Below are 21045 nucleotides of genomic sequence, written 5' to 3'. Positions count from 1 at the left end.
AGTACCCATACAGGGCATTAAGAACCAGAGCATCCATTCTTGGGGATAAAAACCCACATCTACTATTTTTTCTCTCATTTTGCTAAGAAGACTATCACAAACATTTTATCTCAAGGATGTTACAGTACAGTTAAGTGAGCTATCGTTTTTTAAAGAAACAACTGTTTTTCTTGATTAGATTGCTAAGAGATTAGTGACGGTGATAATCTCTCTTAAGACAGTTTCATTTTTATCATCTAAATTTGTTCCCTTTTTCTTATTTCTTGACTTCTTTTGGATTGAATGGATTTTCTTTGGTCTCATTCCTTTTATCCTCTATTAGTTTAAACTTATAAGCTTTATTTTTATTTATTATTTTAGTGGCTATTTTAGCAAACATACTTAACAAGCTATCAATATCAAAACAATGCAAGGGCCATAGAAAACTTAAACTGTGGGATGAGCTTTATTCTAGTTGACCCACTGAATATGAGTGTGCTAGAGTATGTTGGTTTTATACAAAAGTCTCCAGTCTGATCTTTCATTTTGCATTTTGCATGAGATTCAGGCCTTATCTCTGATTTTGAGTTCCTACTGATCAAACCTTAAGCACTAGCCTATGAGGTGAGGATTTGCCCAATGTCCTCCGGGCAAATGTCAGCTCAAAATCTTTGGCTTCATATTTTTTTCATTTTAGTTGTTCTGAATTAAAAGTATTCTTCCAGTCATTTAATCCTCTGGAAATGTGTCTGGTGGGACATTCCTACAAATACCTAGTCCCTTCCATTGTATATTGGATTTTGGTATTGTCGATTTCATTTTTTTGGGAAATGACATTTTCCTGACCCCAATCCCCAAATGGGAGAACATCAAAATTAAAAATTTAATATTTAATTTATTAAGCAAAAACATGGGAATTATAAAACAGACAGCAATGTGATTAATATCTTTGAGAATAAATATATTAAACAAGAAGCCGGAAGTACACTTATTTCATTTATTCATTTAAGGACTGCTTCGTTCACTGCTCTGTGCTAGTCACTATCAGTGACACAGAGATGACTTAGACTTGGACTCCTCCCTCTAGAATATGTAATGCAGTACAGAAACTAGATATGAATATGTAATTATCATAAGAGATTGATTAAAGAATCAAGTATCATAATATATACATGAGGGATGGAGAGTAAATCCAGAGCAAGGAGAGAATATGTAAGATTGGAAGCATGTGAATCGTGTTGTGGGGAGGTGGCATTGTGAATGGGCCTTGTAGGATCTAACGTGATCAGGGTTGTGAATCAGAAAAATGTGTTCAGGCAATCTGTTTTTTTTTTTTTTTTCAGGCAATCTGTTTTTGTATAAACACCAGTCAAGATCGTAAAAGAAGGCAATGTATACAAATCTGTATAAATGATTTCTAATCACTTTCTCTTAAAATGTTATACACTGGTCAACAAAATCCATCAGTCAACAATTATGATGAATCACTTGCAGGAATGTGCACACACACACATAAATATTTTGTTTGATTTTCCTTGCTTAAAAAAGCTAATTAATGTTTTAAAATAGAATATAATGATCCCTCACCTTGGGATCAACATTACAAATAAAACTGTAGTCAGAAGTCAGTATTTAGAAGTCAAAATTTAAAAAAAAAATATTTAGGCAAATCAGTTAATTATGTAAATAGTAATATTAGGTTGAAACATAAAATTGTCATTTTTATAGCTTAAAATGAAATACCACAAGTTTCATATGATCCAACCTATACATTTTCTCTACTCATCATACCATTAAAAGGTTTGCAGAGCCTTTTCTTACCTTCAGATTTAAATATATAACCTTAAAGATTAATCTAAGAGCAACACTAGATTCTTTTCTTTAGAAGACATTTGTGGCAAAAATTCCTTTCTTATATTTCACAAGCTTCCTGAAGACTCCAGATCTAATGAGAACTGATAACTGTTCTAAATGATTAAAATGTGGTTTCCTACAAAAACAAATACAAACAAACAAACAAACTTCATTCCTGAAGCGCTGTTCAAGGCCCACATCATCTGACAGTGCCAGAGGTCTGTTGCCATTGGTTAAACCTTGGCAAATTTCAAAGAGAGCTCATCAATGCACAGTGAGAATTAATGTGCACCACTCATGATCCTGCTGAGACCCTTTGTTAAAACAGTCAATTTCTATGCTGTTTGTAAGGTTGTACAGTTGTAATCCCTGGATAACTGCCAGGAATAGCCATAGTAACAAAACAACCAATGTCCTTCTGTTTTCAAATCAATCTTTCATGGTGTAAAGAATTTTTTGAATTATGATGAATCTTGTTGCCAGCCAGTATTTTTAGGTCATTCTAAGACCCGAAGTAAATGATGTTGCTTTTGTGTATGTGCTAACATAGATAGATTCATTCCCATGCATCTCTTTACATAAATTATTTATGTTATAGTTTGTCATAATAGGCAAGGTTGAATTTTCTAATTAAAACAGAATATGTAATATGCATACAAATAATACTAGTGTTCTGATATGTTCTCATATTGTCTCTATATAAATCATGATGTATTGTTAAGTGTTTTTTAAGACAAGTACACTTGAGCTTCACAATTTTTTTAAAGTAATTGGTGTAATATTATAAGTACACACCCACATACACATGCATGTTTATATATATTTTTATATGCACACGGTATATATGTCTATTAATGTATACAAGCAGTATACATGTATGTATGTGTATATTAAGAACAGTTTTAAAGGAATAAAAATATCTGAGTAAAAAATAGGTATTGTGTGAATGAGTTAGATTCAGTGAGTTGTCAAGGACAATTCCTCATGTTTAAATATCAATACAAACTTGGATAATTTAGTGGAGATTTGATCATGGCTTCATTTGCTATCCTCAGTGAAATCTCTCCGTCAATCCATTATTCCTTAATACATTTTCATTCTATGTTGAAAGATAATCAGTCCATCAAATATATTTTTGGTATTAAAAAAACTTTAAAATTATAACCAGTAGAATAACTTTGCAGTCAGCCAGATTTCCAAATCCCCCTCCATTCATTATCAGAAGGGTGATTTTGGGCAATTTGCCTAAGTCCCTGAGCCTCACTTTTTTTTTTTAACCTAAAAAAGAGTACTGACAAATGCATATACTTTATGCTAAAGATTAAATGACATGAAACATATGAAATGCTTAGAGTAATGCCAGGTGTATCATAAGCTTTCAATAAGTGTTAGCTGTCATCTGTAGTTTTTTTTTTTTGGAAGAAATAATAGCAATTATCTGAAATGAATGAAAACATAAACCCAGGCATCTCATTGCCTCTTCCATTCACCCTATTTCCCATTGAAATTATCAATAGAGTAAACAAATAAGGAAAAGTCTGCATCCCCTCCAGAATCTAGGGACGGGACCATCCAAATGTCAAGTTTCTGCCTACTTAGCCTAATACACATGTGACAAGAGAGAAGGAAGAAGAGAGGGTTGACACTTGGTCCCACTATCCTAAAATAATCAGTGTGTGTCAGAATTTAGTGGAAAGCCATGAAAAACTGCAATTTGTATCCTCAGTAATGTATTTTTTAAACATGAAAAGATTCTTTAAACAAAATGTACCTCACAAGTTTATTATCAGACATTGTAAAAATTCTAAGACTGTCTAGTCTATGATTATTTCTGCATTTTTATTTCTAGAGCGTGCTGGGCTATGTTGACTTTGTTCTGACCTACGTTACCACTTTTTCCCTTTCTTACAAGCCATACTCTCTGGGTCGCTATCCCTCCATCATTAATAATCTTCCCTCGTTTCCATTCTCTTCCTTGATTATTTCCTGTCGTGTTTGGCCTCTCTGCTGCTGAAATTGCTCTCTCCGTAGCCAGGTCAATGACGGCTACTCTGTCTCACCCACTTATCTCGAGAGGCTGGGTCATATCCAAGAGACTGACTGGATTAGGCAGCACAAGCTAAACTCGAATGTGGTTGTAGTTTATACCTACAGAAATTGTTTCTCACTCCCTCTGAATATAGATTAAAGGCCGGCTGAGGGCTCTGCTCCATGTTTTCTCACTAGAACCCAAACTGATGGAGCCACTGCTATGTGGCTGATCATCACATCAGGGAAAGAGTGGGAACATGGTGAATTGGGCACTGTCTCTTAAAAGCTTCTTCTTAGAAATGAAAGCACACTGCTTCTGCTTATATTCCATTGACCGAAGTAAATCATATGGCTGTGTTCAACTTTGTGGGAGGGAAGGAGGATAGTCTACCATGTGCACAGAAAAAGACAAATTGAAATATAATGGAATAGCCCCAATGCTGTGCTCCCCATTGCTGTTCCCGGTCCATGAATTCTCTAAGCTCCAGAAAAGCCATGCTTCTCTGAGGCACCTGTCTCTGGATATACCATTCCTTCTCTTTTTTAAGTTATCCTCCACTCACTTCTTAATCACAGTTACTCATCCACTGTTGACTTCAACAACTGGATCATAGCCTTTCACTTTAAGATGGTTGATTTTATGATTCTAGATAAATTCAGTGTCCTTACAGAAGACCCATCCATCACCATGGACCCTAAGCTTCTTGAGTCGTTCATTCCCAGGAGCCTTTTAGCCACATAAGTCTTATATATGCCTATAATTACGTCATAATCATTATTGTGACGCAAAGTACCTTAACTCTTAGATCAATAACTCAGCAATTCAACTCCTTCCCTTCTTACTTACGAATGTATTTGACCACACTACACTTGTTTTTGACCCTTTCAAACCTATGAGTTAATTAATCATCCATTTGTTTTCCATATATTAATTCTCTCCTCTCCTCACATTTCTCCATATCCAGCTTAGTTTCTGTGGCTTATTGTTAGAGACATTCTCTTCTAGTACCAAATTTATTTTTCCTCTGTCGTTTCATAACAAAACTTGACCCTGTATTTATGTCATTATCTTCTTCGCTGTGTCTGACTTAGAACAATAAACTTAGCTGGAGAAAATCAACCCATTGTGAAAAATGCAACCACTATAAACTGATAGTAATCTCAAATGAGCTGTCAACACTGTCACAACTGCTGCAAACTCTTTCTAGTCGCCACACTCTCTTACATTCTGCAACACTGCTTTTAAAGTTTCTTTCTACTTCTCAAGTCTACCAGTCCCTCTCCAACTCACAGCAGAAAACCTGGTGTCCTGCTTCTAAGAGAAATAGATACCATGAGATAAGAATGTCCTACCTCAACCCTCACCATCAAATTTACAATCATGGCTTCATTAGCACTTGTTCTCTCCTCTTCTAAGTTTGATGGAATAATTGGTCCTACTTAAGGATGTGCTTTTCATCTTTTCCATTCTAGCTTGTCTATCCAGAAATTTTTAGACCCATGTTTCTTTCTTTCTCTGCTTTAGACATCTAGGCCTTTCTCTTCTGATCTATTTATATTTGTATTTTTAAAAGACCATCATTTCTCATTTAAAAAAAATCTCTTTCAGCTGTCACCCAACGTTTCAATTTCCCCTCTGAGATGAACTTCCTTGTCGTCTTTAAATTTCCTTCTTTAATTGGTGGCCCTAGCTATCTCACATCTCACCCATAATTTTTTTTGAACTAACATGTCATCAAAAATTACTCTTATTAATGTCTCCAAGTTGCTAAATCCAGTAGATATTTGTCAGGCTTTATCTTATTTGATCTGTAAGAAGCTGTTTGCTCAACTTACTACTCGGAAGCATTCTTTTCCACTGGTTTCCATAAAATTTCCCTCATTTTCCTGTTGCCTCTCTTAGGTTACTCTTTGCCGTCTTTACTGCTTTGAACCATCTTTTAATTGCTGCTAGAAAGAGTGCATATTATAATAGACTTAGGGGAAAAAATCCTGTTGCTTTATTTCTTGTCACGATGATGTAAAAACATCAAACTTTGACAGAGTCCTCTTTGATTAATTCCCATAACCAAAATCCATGCAAAATAAGCAGAGTAAGCCCGACTAAAGCTATCAGCCTCAGGGCCCCTGATCCATAAGTAGGGCTTATTGGTCAGAATTATCCATGGATTGAAAGTGCTCTATGTGAAATCTAAGTCTGAAGGCAGGCTTACGGCTTGAAACCAGGGCTTTGGGTGTGGCTTCCTTACTTGTGAAAGCACCACGAAAATTCTGGTGCCCTGAGGCTTTGGCTTATTTGAAAGTTGTGGTCCTAGGTAAACAGAAAGGCACAGATTCAGTCAGATAACTAAGAACTCTGTCAAGTTACCTAATTATTTTGGAACTAGATACAAAATACCACCAGTATCACCAGGGGATGTGAACCTCAAATCACCCTTATGAAACATTGCTATGGATTGGAAGATGAGAGAGGTGTCACAGAGTGAAAGAAATAATAGAACCACTAGAAAGGAATCTGTAAGGATATATGAGAGAGTGAGAGAGGGAATGAAATAGATAAAAATAACAAAAAATGCAAGTTCATATTGAAAAACCACAATTGAACATGAATTTTATCCTTCTGAAATACATTTTGTAGAACTATCTGTCAAAATTTTTAAAATAAAAACTAAAGGTAAAATATCTTTTAAAATTCCATACAATACAAAAATAAATTGTATAGTAAAAATTATATACGAAAATATGAAAAATAAAAAAATAATGAAAGTTTAACTAGTATTAAAAAGTATCATTAAAAAAACTCGGTAGGCAAGGTACGCTGAACACAAAAAGAGAGTGAGTTAAAAATAATGATTAATTTAATCTGCACATAGCACAGAAAAATGAGAAAATATAATTTGTGAAAGAAGAGATAAGAGACATGGAGGATAAGGTGAGAAGCTCCATCATATATCTAGTAGGTGTTCCAGAAGAAGACAATGGAAAGAATTGCAAGGAAGCAGTATTTGAAAAGATAATAGCTGAGGGTTTGCTGGAATTTTGGTAAAATATTTACCACTAAATCAAAAATGTACTCTGAGTAAGAAATAGGATAGCTTAAAAAAAAAAATAAATTTACCTCACTGTGAACAATACAGAGAGAAAAAACATTGAAAGACAAGCCACAGACTGATTTCCAATGCTTGTAACTGACAAAGGAATTTAAGTGTTCAGACTATAAGAACTTCTGCAAATAGGCAATGAGAATGGGATATGGACAGAGACATGGGTTTCTAGAAGATCAAGGCCAAGGGATCCATGAGCTGGGTTTGATAATATGGGAACAATTCCTGGGATCTAGGAGCTAATGCTCTTATCCAAATGGTGGGCAAGAGGAAAGAGTAAGGAACTCTATCTTGCTGTTAATGAATGTTTACAGTCTAAGCAGCAGGAGGTAGTATTGAAGTATACTGTCCAAATGGTGAATTGATCAGGTAAAAGAAGGTATATTATCATGAAAATAATGCAAAACTCCCGATAGTTCCAGCCGAAAGGCAATATGGCTATGGCTGCTTAATTAAGGGGTCTCCATTGGTGAAATAGATAATTTCAGACTGAGGATCTTGCCATCTAATATAGAGCACTAGACATGGAAACTTTAAGTGACTAGCAAACAACCACCACACTGCTCAAAACTCAAAATCAGTGAGTCTTGCTTACTGATGTGGAGGTGCTCTCTACCTCCACTCTCCCGGATCCTTCTCACCATCTCTATTCCAATCCCAGCTTATTCAAGGACAAGAATTATTAGAGATTAGGTCAAAGTCTTCCTGTTTCCAAGAGGGACTAAAGACCAAAAACACCTGTCCATGTATATTGGAGAACTTTGGTGAGGTAAGAAAACTTGTATAGCTTTGTTGGATACAGGTGACCAAGGCACCATCCTACCCAGTCTCATTGGTGTCGTGGGTCATCCACATTCTGCTAATCAGTTTCAGTCAGGATCCACAATGGAGAAAGGAATCTAACAAAATATTGTGTTAAGGGTCCTTTGGGCTAATTCAGTGTACTGTATTTGTTGCTTCTACCTCTGTATGTAATAAAAGGAACTCATCTGTAATATATCTTTTCTTAAGGCCCAGAGGGAATCTTCCCAATCATAAAAATTTACATATAGAAAAGTCCTAGTACCTTTCAATCCCATGATCCTAGTGACCCTTTTGAACTATAAGTCTCTGTGACTGATGCTTTTGCCTGTTAATGTCCTGTATCTGAAGTTTTCCCTCAGAGTTCTGGACTCATCACCTTCTAGACACTGCCACCATCTACACCATTTTAAAAAGCTGCTATTAGTCTGCAGTTAGACCATTGTTGAAACTGAATGCCTGATCCACAGAAATCTTGTAACTCCATGGCCTGATAGTCCTATTTTGAGGTAGGCCAACTTAGACTTTAATAACTAATGTATGGGAAGACCATAAAACTTTCACTTATCAAGTGGAAATAGTATATATTCAAGAACTCAGCCAGCCAGGCAGCAGTGACATCTTGGCTTTACATGAAACAAGGTAACTTTTGGGGGAAATTTTATCCTCTACTTGACAGCTTAAAGTAGCTGCTGACTAACCAGGGCCCTAGATTCGTAGAGGTTCTTCTAAATGCCTAGACTTGGTTCACTGACAAGTTGAAACATAGTGTTGTCCTCTGGGGTTGTCCTCTGTTGTCCTGTGGGCTATCCAGTATCAGTGTTAGCCATACAGAACCCAAACTGGACTTGATCTTTCTTATTAGTGGGCAGAAGTCAAGGCTTTTCTTCTAACTCGTGCTATGACTCCAGTGATTGCCAATGCCCTAGGTTTTAGTCTGCTCCTTGGAAAGCTAGATTCTGGTAGATTAAATATACCCCTATTTGTGGCTTCCAACAATGGAAACAAATTCCGGCTGCTGATTGGAAAGTTTGGGTCACTAATGAATTCAGAATCTATGCTTATTAACTGCTATATTGGTCTTTCTCGCTCATAGTTTAAGTCTCAAAGCATTCCATGAATTTTCTCCTAACAACTCCATTGATCTTTTCCTCATACAATTCATTATGTTTTTACCATTCCTCTGGATATTTCTTGCTTCAAGGAGTCTTATATAAGCTCTAGGAGGGATCCTGTTTAAATATCTTTCATCCCCACTCTGCCTAGTCTACCGGTAAATACTGATTGATAGATCCTGTTATATTGTTTCACACATGAGAAAATAGAAGCTTATTTTACTCTACTATGAGATATATTTATGTGAACTTTTAAACCAGTGAAGAAATAGTAATTACCTTCTGAAGTCATGGGCATTTAATATTTTTATAATTTAGCCTTCGTTCCAAGTTTTTGTTTATACAGATACAGAAAGATAATCAAATTGATTATTGTTCCCTCTTAATTCTGGAAAAACTACATGGACATATAAAAAAGATAAGAATCTGTAGCTTTTAAAAAATGTATTTATTTATTTATTTTTGGCTGTGTTGGGTCTTCGTTTCTGTGCGAGGGCTTTCTCCCGTTGTGGAGAGCGGGGGCCACTCTTCATCGCAGTGCGCGGGCCTCTCACTGTCGTGGCCTATCTTGTTGCAGAGCACAGGCTCCAGACGCGCAGGCTCAGTATTTGTGGCTCACGGGCTTAGTTGCTCTGCGGCATGTGGGATCTTCCCAGACCAGGGCTCGAACCCGTGTCCCCTGCATTGGCAGGCAGATTCTTAACCACTGCGCCACCAGGGAAGCCCGAATCCGTAGCTTTGAAATACACTAGCACTTTCTTCAATGTGTTATTTAATATTCGATATCAGAGGCTCCATCTGAATTGTTCAGGTTAAAATACTTAGAAAGGGGAGCTTATTTTCCATTATCCTCAAAATGTAAAATATATTGACTGCTTTTCAGAAATTAAAGTTAAAATAAAACACTCCTTTAACTATTTACTAATTTCATATTTTTAAAATAATTTATTATTAAAAAAAGAGCTGTGAGACTTCCCCGGTGGCACAGTGGTTAAGAATCCGCCTTCCAATGCAGGGGATACGGGTTCGAGCCCTGGTCCGGGAAGATCCTACATGCCGTGGAGCAACTAAGCCCATGTGCCACAACTACGGAACCTGCGCTCTAGAGCCCGTGAGCCACAACTACTGAGCCCACGTGCCACAACTACTAAAACCCGCGCGCCTAGAGCCCGTGCTCTGCAACAAGAGAAGCCACTGCAATGAGAAGCACGCGCACCACAAGGAAGAGTAGCCCTTGCTCGCCGCAACTAGAGAAAGCCCGTGTGCAGCAATGAAGACCCAACACAGCCAAAAATAAATACATACATACGTACATACATACATACATAAATAAATAAATTTATATTAAAAAAAAGAGCTGTATTTTTACTGAAGTTAATCTGTAAGTTTAGGTCAAATAAAATTTTTTATATGTATCTCAGTCTTTACATTCTTAAATAAAATGACCACAAAAATTATCTGGATTTAGCTTATTGCTCATAGTTTTGTTTCATTTGATTAGTGAAGGTCTTCAAGGTAGAATACATGTATATTTAAATGACATGTGTTGTTCTTTCCTACTGGAATAAAAATATATTTTCAGTGAATAAAAATTATAAAATTGAGAAATAATATAATAAACAACCATAATTCTACTAACTAGGAACAAACGTTATTAACATTTTGCTCAATTTATTTCCACTCTTGATTCTATACTTTTTAACCATGATGGTATAGAACTTTTCAAACATGTGCAAATAGAAAAGTAAATTTAAATTTCATGTACCCATCACCAAGCCTCATGGATTATAAACTCATGGCCAATTTCATTTCATCTCTACTCCCACAAACTTGCTTGCCACCTGCATTATTTTGAAGCAAATCCTAGACTTCATATCATGTCATTTATAATACATACATTTCAGTATTTATCACTAAAAGAGAGGAACTAATATTTTTTAAATGGCCACACTCTCATTATCACATAGAAAAAATATGATCCCTTAATGACATCAAGTACCCAACCATCAGTACTTATTTACATTTTTCTGGTTGTCTTCTAGTATTTATTTACTTATTTAGTACTTGTTTACTTGTTTAAATTGAGATCTAAAAATGCTCTTTAATTTATGATTGGTTGGTATATCTCAAGAAGCATGTAATCTGTAGGTTTCACCTTTACCGTGTTTTTATTTAGTTGAATTTATGTTTAATATTGTGTTTCTATACTCACTGACTTTGGCAGTGTCCATGCCATTTCACTGAAAACTTTGCAAAATGCTGCTTAATAATGCATAATAATTCTTTCTTGCTGTACCCTAATTTATTAACCATTCTCTTCTGAGGCATAGAAGCTACTTGCATTCCCAGATTACAGGTGATCTTGAGAGAACACCTTTGTGTATCAGCCTGTTTCTGAACTTAGAATTATTTCTTAAAAATTAGAGATGTGAAATTCTAGTACAATGGATAGATTTAGTACGTGGTCCACTTTCATTCAATAGAAAAGTTTTTGCTTATGCTCTCTGTCTTAAATCCTTCCACATCTGAAATTAGACATTTGATTCTATTGCATAGGGTTTTTAACAACACACAGAAAAAAATCATTCTTTCAGGTTTTAGGCAAGAGAAAAGAAAAGAGAAAGAGTTAGGAAAGAAGGAAGGAAGGAAGGCAGAAAGAAGGACCAAAGTGGGGGCAGTTTGGATAAAATAATAGACAGAAAATTCTAACCTTTCTTTACAGGCTTTTTTCTTAATATTGCATCCAGTTTTGTACTATCAAACACTACTGTAATTATAGCAGTTAGTATTAGAAAGGTTTTTGTTTGCTGTTTTGTAAGAATTTTCTTGTTTAATCTTTATGTTCAAACTTAATTGTGAGTTATTCAAGCATCCTTAAATATATGGGGATATATTATTAAATTCTAATAAACAAAGATGGGAATGGCCTCAGATTTTATTAACAAACATGGGGAAGTGGTCTCAGCTCAGTTATTACACTTGGATTATTAGAAAAATCAACTATTCTGGAAGGAAATTGCTGATCATCAGTGATATTTGCAGAAAATCATAAAGCTGTTTTTACTAATCAATGGGGGGTTTCTATAGGGGCAGGTGATCACATAGGTGATATAGGAATAAGGTCATGTCACAGGTTCAGAAATACTGTGGACAGTGTAATTACTCTGTTTTTCTATTATTATTTATGTAAGGCTGAGTTACCATAAACATGATGTTTTTCTTAAATATTTAATAGGTAGTATAGTATTTTAAAAAATTCTAAGGCACAATTAAATAGCTTTGTTGCCGTTGAATTTGAATGAAAGAATTTATAGAGATCACATTTATAGGGTAAAGGTAAGATAATAAACCTGAATGGTATTATTTCCTTTTAGTGGAAAAAAACATAGAAGAGCAAAATGAGAGGTGCAATGACACAAGTTTTCTCTTCTAAGTCTGACACCTTTTGTTTAGGGTTGGAGTGTTTTGTCAGGTAATGTTTCTATATTACCGTGGGATTTTCTGGAGAGGATCAACAAGATGATTAAACTGGGAGGAGCTGGGGAGGGTTGGAGACATGTTTGCTGCTCCTCCAGCATACCCAGCTTGTTTCTACCCCAGAGCCTTTGTAACTTATAAATCCCTCTGCCAGGGGAACTCTGATCAGAACCTCACAGGGCTTTATCCCCGACTTGACTGAAGTGTGGACTCAAATGTCAGGACCTTGGAGAGGTTTCCTCTGTTCATCTTAGTAAAAATAGTGCCCTCCTTTTCTCCCTAGTTACACTCTTACCTTGCTTTATCTTCCTTTGTAGCACTCTTCACGTCCTGACATTATAGCCTCTAATTGTTTCATGCTCGGTGTCTGTCTTCTTCACTTTGTCTGTCTTCGCAGTACTATGAGCATCTAGAACAGCTCCTATTACAAAGCAGTCAATCAAGAATAAATACTTGTTGGATAAATTAGTGAATTGTTCGATAATAAATTGTTGAATAAATGAGTGAATGAATGGTTTCACATAGATATCAGGGTTCTAAGTTTCCTCATACCTCAAACATTTTAACACATATTGAATAAACAGTTAAAACCTTTATAAAACAATTAAATAGTACAGATTCAAGGAATTTCATTAGTCATGGAAACCAGAGAAAACATGTTACAAAATATTTTTCACTAGAGTATTAATTGTAAAGACATCCAGATGCAACACAGGCTAGCTGTTTAGATATATGTAAATATTTTTTATTGCCCAAAGTTCTTTCTTACTGTGTATGTTATTTTAACAGTTTATCTGTTTAACAAATACTAATATGTACTTTGTATTTGTTGTAAGTGTAAGCATATAATACAGACTTTTGAATGTAGGGAATTAAGTAAATTTATAGTTTAGATTTGATGCACTCAGATAAGTTTGCTTAGTAATTCAACATATGATGTAAATCTATTTGCAAAGCAAGTTCTGGGAGAGGTATGTTCTATGTAGCAAAATGTTATCCCTGTTCTGTTGGGAAATATACAGAAGATCTTGTTTATGCAGATCTCTTATACAGAGATCATGTATTCTCTGTAATATTTGAGTCTAACAAATGCATTTAAGTGAGATAATGAGGCTATATAGGAAAAGTATATAATGTTTATTTGTATTTTAGCTGGAAAAAGGAATAGAAGAGGTTGAGCTGGGGGCACCTTTTGGTTTATTTATGTGGTTTACAAGTGCTATCCACTATCCAACTCTTCTTATGCCCTCTCATATTGAAGAATGAATCACTGTAAAGGTCACTTTCATTTTTAACCTCATCAGCATAGTTATTGTTGTTATTGTTAATCCAGTGATGAAGAATAAATAATCAGGAGCTTTAAGATGGGTTATAATGCCTCACACGTTTCCCTCTTGAGTTCCTCCCACTTTCTTTAATACTACTACCCATGGAGCATTTATGTATTGGTCCCATTTCAACTGCAGGTTTTGCAGGATTAATGTAAATTCCGATAATGAATATCTTTTTATATTAACCCATTAGAGTAACAATTGGGCAAGCCAGTAAAATTGTAGCACAACTGTACCTTGTACATACTTTAACTGAATGACTTATTAGAACTTTTCAATTATTTGTTTCCATGTTAATCTTCCCTATATTGCTGTCACCTGAGAAATGAGACTGTCATAAACACCTTTGTATCCTAAACTTTGCCCAGGCCTTGTGCATAGCTGAATTTTGATAATCCTTTGTGAAGGAATGTTTGTTACTGTGAGAAATAGTCTTAATAAATTAATTCTAAATTTATTCTAAACTAAGTAATGTCCAATTTTAACATAAACTAATCATAATTGGATAATTTAATTGCATTGATTATTTACAACTGTTATAATTTACCTATTATTTTAAAATAGATCCTGGAAATCCAATGTACTTGATACATTGTCCACTGGAGAATGGTTTACTAGAGCAGAATTATAAGTTCACAGTTCCATTAAGAGGGTTCCTTGTAGATCATATTCATCCATTCTAGTGCTAGTAGTTGTTTCTTGGTCCACTGGTTGTGTTCCCAGAGCATTTAAACTGGGAAATGAAAACAGGTTTAGCTGACAATATATAGGTGAAATAGTAGCTTAAATCAGTAACAATGAATTGTGTGAATGTCTTATAGACTCAAGAAATAACCTGATATTTTAAATAGCATGTTGAATTGTTTCTAGTTTTCTATTTTGAAACTTGCATATAAGTTTGTGTCAAAGAAGTGATTCAACATCTCTCACTTCTCAAGTACTTGCTTGATGAATACATAATAACATTTTGAGTAATATTGTAGGATTTTTTTCCTTGTGTTGTTTTTAATGTATGTTTAAATATAACCATAGGAACTGTAGACAGTAATAGAATATCATTCCTATTTAGGTGATTGTCTTTAGCAGAATAAAATATTTTCACTTAATCCATAATTTTAAAAGACATTAATTATTTTAAAATTAGGAAATCTGTAATACCAAAAATCCAGAAAGAAAATGTCAGAAACACCATCATTCAATACTTTGCTCACGAATAACAGGTATACAAAATTCCACTTTGAAGTATTAATATTCATGATTTCCAATTGTTTTTAATAGAAATTTAGTTTTCCTGAAATTATCAATGTGAAAAAAAACCCTCAATCTCTATGAACCTATTTTTTTTTTCTGAAGGAGCTAAACTAACTCAATTAATGCATTAAAAAATAAATAAATCTCATAGAAATATTGCAGTGAGAGAAGAGATATTGTAACAATTTTAGTACAGGAATATTATTATTTATAAAGCATCCATTGAGAGCTTACAATTAAATCAGATCCGGATGGGAATGAAACAAAACAAAATAAAATAAAAACAAACACCCTCCGCCACACACACACACAAAAATCAATGTTTTGGAGCTGTGGCTCTTCTGAAGAATTATCAGTTGAGAAGTTTATTTTTTATTCTGTCATTAGTGGCAAGGTTGGTAGATTTAGTCAATATCATTTGAAATTATCAGCAGGCTTACTTAAGCATTAATAAAATGACAGCTGCTGAAGCAGCAGCTGAATCTACTACTGTTTGTGTTTAATGCTTTCTTAATTGTCCCTATTCAGGTCCTACAAGTGTGAAAGAATTCTCCTTATTTAATTAATAACTCAACTGACTATGTTACTTTGCCTTGTGTACTATGTGTTTACTACTTGGTTTGGTGAAAAGCAACTATAAGGCATATTTTTCAAATATAAGCTTATGTTTTATGTGTGTTCTATGTGTGCTGGAAGTCAGTAGAAGATTCTGAGCAAGAAGTGATAATCTGGTATGTGCCTAAAAAGACCTCTCTGGTCTTTGGATGAAAAACAGACACTAACTGGGCAAGAATGAAAGCAGGGGATCAATTAAGAGGTCACTGCAAGAGTCCAGGCAGTATGACTGGGAGGATAGTGGTGGAGCGGGTACACCATGTGTACAGAAGGTGAACTGTGTTTTCCTGAAAGTGCCCAGAGGTAAAGCATTTGTTCACATCATACATTGTGAAGAATTTGGGAAAGTGTGCTGTCACTTATAAGTGATATTAAAATTAATATACATAATTAACTAGCTTAAATTTCTTTACTAAATCAATTAAAATATTCCAATTTATTCATATGCACTTACTACTTTAGGAAAAAGTTTTCAATTAGCAATAATCGCGCCTCGGATAAACCTCATTGGCTACGATACTGCCACTGCGCAAAGCTCACTTACTACTTTAATTATTTTACCCATTTACTAAGCATCTCACAACATTATGGAAAAGAAAACAATGTTTAGAACTGGTTTTCCATTGTTAAATTGCAAGATCTTTCAGAAGTATGCATAAGATGTTACACTGACCAGATCACATATTATAACATAACAGCATTATGTTCTTTGATTCTTTGGACTTCATTACGAAGGTTTTCTCAGCATGATCAAATTTGCGGTCATTGTGCCATTCACGAAGATATGCTTTGTTATCTAATTTTTGTATTAGGGAATTAGAACTTAGACCAATAAATTTTACCATTCTTCTCTAATCTTTAATGAGACTTTAATCAAAGGGCCGCTATTAGCTATGTAACTCCATAAAAAGAATTATTCTGTTCTCCCTAGATGGTTAGTTCACTAGAAATTATATTAATGTACAAATAAATCTCATTTCTAGAGCAAGATCAGAAAAAAGTTTAATTTTAAAATTCTCTGAGTGATTTCCTTTTAATTTTCTTTGAACATTTTAGTAAGTTAAATTGAAACTGTTATTCAGCAAACATTTACTAAGCGATTCCTTGGTGTCAAATTTTGTCCAATACCCTACAGATGTTAGATTGATTATGATCATAGGGCTAAATAAGACAATTTGGAAGAGTTTCACATAGAATGATAGAATAGTAAATTAATGCTTATTAAATTAATAAGATAGCTGCTGCCTAGGCATCTTTGTGAAATTTCCAGGGAGGAATACTTTACCATTGTCTCAGTTCAGTGATATGTGCTTTGATCGAAGAGAATGCCTGCAGGCTTCAAAGTGCTTATACTCTCATAATACAGTTGCAACAATGTGTGCATTCAAATCTCTCATATCATATTAGGTGACTTACATGTGAAAAACTCAGAAAAAACACAACATAAAGTATTGTTACATGTTAAATTATATGGTTAAGTTTATAAGTGCAGAAAAAATTTACTTAAGAGAAATTAATGTGTACAGAATGTTCAGGGAAGGCTACATTGGAGAAAAAGAATCGGAGATGTGTCTTATAGATTTATAAGATGTGTCTTATAGTAGAGAAAAGGGGAGATCATTTGGGGGCAGGGGAATATGATGCATTTGAATATACAGAAAAATGGTGGGAAATGAATATGGTTAAGTCATCTTTGGGATCATACTTTCCTTAAACTCTCATGATTCTGGTTTTTTCATCTGTAAAAAAGGAAATCACAGTGCAAATTTGAGCTGTTGTGAGAATTAATGGAAATATTATAGGCAAATAGGCAAAGAATACAACACAGTCTTGGCCCACAGTAGACCCATTTGATGCTAGCTACTGCTAAGATATTCTTTTTTTCCTGCTACTATCACCCTCCCAATTCAGACTTCTGTCATCTCAGACTCTTTCTTCAAGATGTAATGCAAGTATAATTGTTTGGAATGGTCTTCTCTGAACCAGACCGGTGGTAGAAGTGAGCTCTCCCTCTTCTTTATATCAATACTATTCATGTGATACGTAACAATTTACTTATTTTTCTTTTGATGAAATCGTTTCTTTTTAAAATCAATTTTGACTACTGGCTCTTTCTAATGCAGGAATACTTTATTCTTTAAAATAAAAAATCAATGACTAAATCTATTTTCAAAGAATAGATTTAAAAGTTCTGGGATTATTCCATTTTGCCATCAAGGTCTTTTCTCCAAATGCTCTGTCTTTAATAACATGATATTTGATGGGAAAATACCACATCTCTCACTATAAACCTCTTTGATATAATAACATCTTGATTAGATTCCAAAATAGTTATATTATTAATGGATTTGTAATGAAGATAGATCTTATTCACAGATAATGCTATAATGTATAAATAAGTGCTCATCTTTATTGCTGCAAGATAGTCCTGATATCTCATTTTGTAAATGGATTTTAAAAATGTACTTGGTGTGCAATTAGATACTGCTTATTTTTGACAATTGATATTTGATAAATTTTGTGTGTTTTACTGTTAATAGTTAACAACCTAGTTCTAATTAATTAATCAATCAACATATAACACATTGAATTGTACTAACGAGGATGTGGTTAAAACAACCTGCTCTTATTTAAAAATAATTAATAGGTTTTTAAGAGCAGTTTTAGGTTTATAATAAAATTGTGCAGAAAATAGAGTTTCCATATATCTTCTTCCATTCTACCCCCTTTCCCTACAATTTCTCTTATTATTAACAGATTCCATTAGTGTAGTACATTTGTTGCAATTGATGAACATTTATTGATACATTATTATTAGCTAAAGTCCATAGTTTTCATTAGGGTTCATTCTTTGTGTTTTCCAGTTTTATGGATTTTGATAAATGCGTAGTGTCATGTATCCATCATTACAGTGTCATGCAAGATAGCTTCACTGCCTTAAAAATGTTCTGTGCTCTACCTATTCATCACTTTCCCCCACCCCTGAACACTGGGAAACCACTGATCTTTTTACTGTCTTTATAGTTTTGCCTTTTCCAGAATGCCATATATATGAAATTATATAGTATGTAGTCTTTTTATACACGTCATTCACTTAGCAATTTGCATTTAGGGTTCTTCTATGGCTTTTTATGGCTTGATAGCTCAGTTCTTTATGTTGCTGAATATTATTCCTTTATACACATGCACGTCTGTACATTTTTTTAATTAAATGGTTAAAAGTGTGGGTTTATATCTTTTGTTTCACATGACTAATTTCTTTTATAATTGAAAGCATACTATATAATTTTTTTGGTTTTTTCCCTTTAATAATTAGAATATAACTTTTTTAGGCAATGCTAAGTAAATTTTGAAATTTGATGTATGTCTAGTCAATCCTATTAATATATGCCTGTAGAACAACATTTTTGGAATAATATAGTAGTTTTGTTTTAATATATGTTACTTGAATTGTTTCCTCACTTTTGCTGATATATATTATGAATTTAAAAGTACTTTACCAGTTTAAAGCATACTCACTGACACGTTTTATATGTGGTGAAATTTTGCTTTCCATGTGCCTAGGAGGAGGGTGGGTTACAAAGTTAAGTGGCACATGATAAACTATGCTGAATTCAACCACCAAAACAGGAGCAAACCACCACTCTATTTTTTCCTTTTTTTTTTTTTTGACCTGGAATCCTTGTTTCTTATATTATCACTTTCCTTTCCTAACAAACTTGTTTACTTTTTCAAACCATCTCTCCTTTGTTGAAAATGTTCTATTTGCATGAACTCTGCACCTGACCATCTAAATTCTGAGACTATAATCTATCAATTCCTGCCCTTGCTTCTATATATTTCCCTTTCCATCTCTGCATTCATTCTACATGAATGAATGAATGAATGATGTCTCCATGATTCATTTCTGGTTTCTGAGATGCATGACATGGTTAGTTCTAGGTATAGATTCCAAAAGCTTAGGTTTATGTCCTTTGTTCCAATGCTCAATTAGTTCTATGACAATGAACAAGTTTTTAACTTCTGTGGTTTCAGTTTCCTTATCTAAAAATGGGAATAACAGTAGTATTGCATAAGAATTAAATGTAACAATTCAAGTAACCTTCTTAGCACAATGCCTGTTGCATAGCAAATGCTCAAGTAGCATGAACAATTATTATTGTTAAATTGCCATTCCTTGACTTATAAATGTGAAATATGATTATACTCTTGCCAGGACCCTGAAGATTTGTTTTTCCTTGCTGGTTGTTAGGAAATATCTTTCTCTCTCCATTGCTACTCTCAAAGATATTCAATCCAAGCATCTCCCACCACCACCCACCCGCAACACACAAGTGCATACAAATGCATACTCAGAATAATATTGTCAACAAACTTAGCCTCTCAGAGAAGGTTCTTCCTTAAGTCCTCCAACAATCCCTGAGACAAGGAAACAGTAGAGGACCAATTTCATTCTTTTTTTTAAAAAATAAATTTATTTATTTTATTTATTTATTTTTGGCTGCGTTGGGTCTTCTTTGCTGTGCATGGGCTTCTCATTGCGGTGGCTTCTCTTGTTGCGGAGCACGGGATCTAGGTGCGCGGGCTTCAGTAGTTGTGGCACACGGGCTCAGTAGTTGTGGCGCATGGGCTTAGTTGCTCCACGGCATGTGGCGTCTTCCTGGACCAGGGCTCAAACCCGTGTCCACTGCATCGGCAGGCAGATTCTTAACCACTGTGCCACCAGGGAAGCCCAAGGACCAATTTCATTCTGTTGTACATCTTTCTGTAGTTCTTTAAGATGAGAATTTCCATATATTCTCTGAAAGCTCCATATGTTTATAAAAATAAAAGAAATACAGAAATACAGATTCCCATCATAGGTCGGAATAGATGCCTTTGTTACTTCAAAATATTGTAATTATTTATTTCAATATGTTAGAGCTTAAGTTCATCCCTGACAGATGGTTAAAACATGGTGAGTGAAAAGCATTAGTAATTTAACATATTTAAGCTACCTGGAAAATGAGCAACTTTGTGACAATTGAAAAACTCATTTCCTAATGCGATTTAGGCAAGGCTGCAAGGATTTTCTTTAAATAATATAAAGCAAATTAGAGAGATAGTAACAAAATTCAGGGGCAGTAAACAAAATCACATTAAAAGAGGATTTTCACAATGTTAACTATTTAAAGAATAAAACATTTTAACTGTGCTCTATAGTTTTAAAACCAGAAAAATAAATGTTTCTCGATTATCAGCTAAATAATTTGAGGTAGTTATTATTATTTCCAATTTGACCAAAGTATTTATAAAATCATAATTGATAGTGTTTTTAAAGTTTAAATTAAAAGTATTATGAGCAGGTTTAGTAGCATAATAATCCAGGTACTAAATGTACAATGGTTTCTTCAGTGTTTTTCATCCTGTACAGTTTTTTCTTTCTATATCTACTTGCAATAACTGCTGATTTGTTAATCTAGAAACTCATAGAAATGAGTAGCAGAG

General features: G+C 34.3%; 1 protein-coding gene and 1 long non-coding RNA gene across 11 annotated transcripts in view; one reads left to right on the top strand and one right to left on the bottom strand.

Moving 5' to 3' along the window:
* GRIK2 (glutamate ionotropic receptor kainate type subunit 2) overlaps positions 1 to 21045 on the top strand; it is a 642913-nt gene that overhangs the window by 475951 nt on the left and 145917 nt on the right. The window lies entirely within an intron of this gene.
* The window catches only part of LOC309667228, a 46419-nt gene that overhangs the window by 6758 nt on the left and 18616 nt on the right, over positions 1 to 21045 (bottom strand). The window lies entirely within an intron of this gene.

The sequence above is a fragment of the Balaenoptera physalus genome (genome assembly GCF_965194825.1).
Source record: "Balaenoptera physalus genome assembly, chromosome: 9".
Lineage (NCBI taxonomy): Eukaryota > Metazoa > Chordata > Mammalia > Artiodactyla > Balaenopteridae > Balaenoptera > Balaenoptera physalus.
The sequence above is the reverse complement of the archived record's forward strand: the minus strand, read 5'-3'. Positions and strand labels throughout refer to the sequence as shown.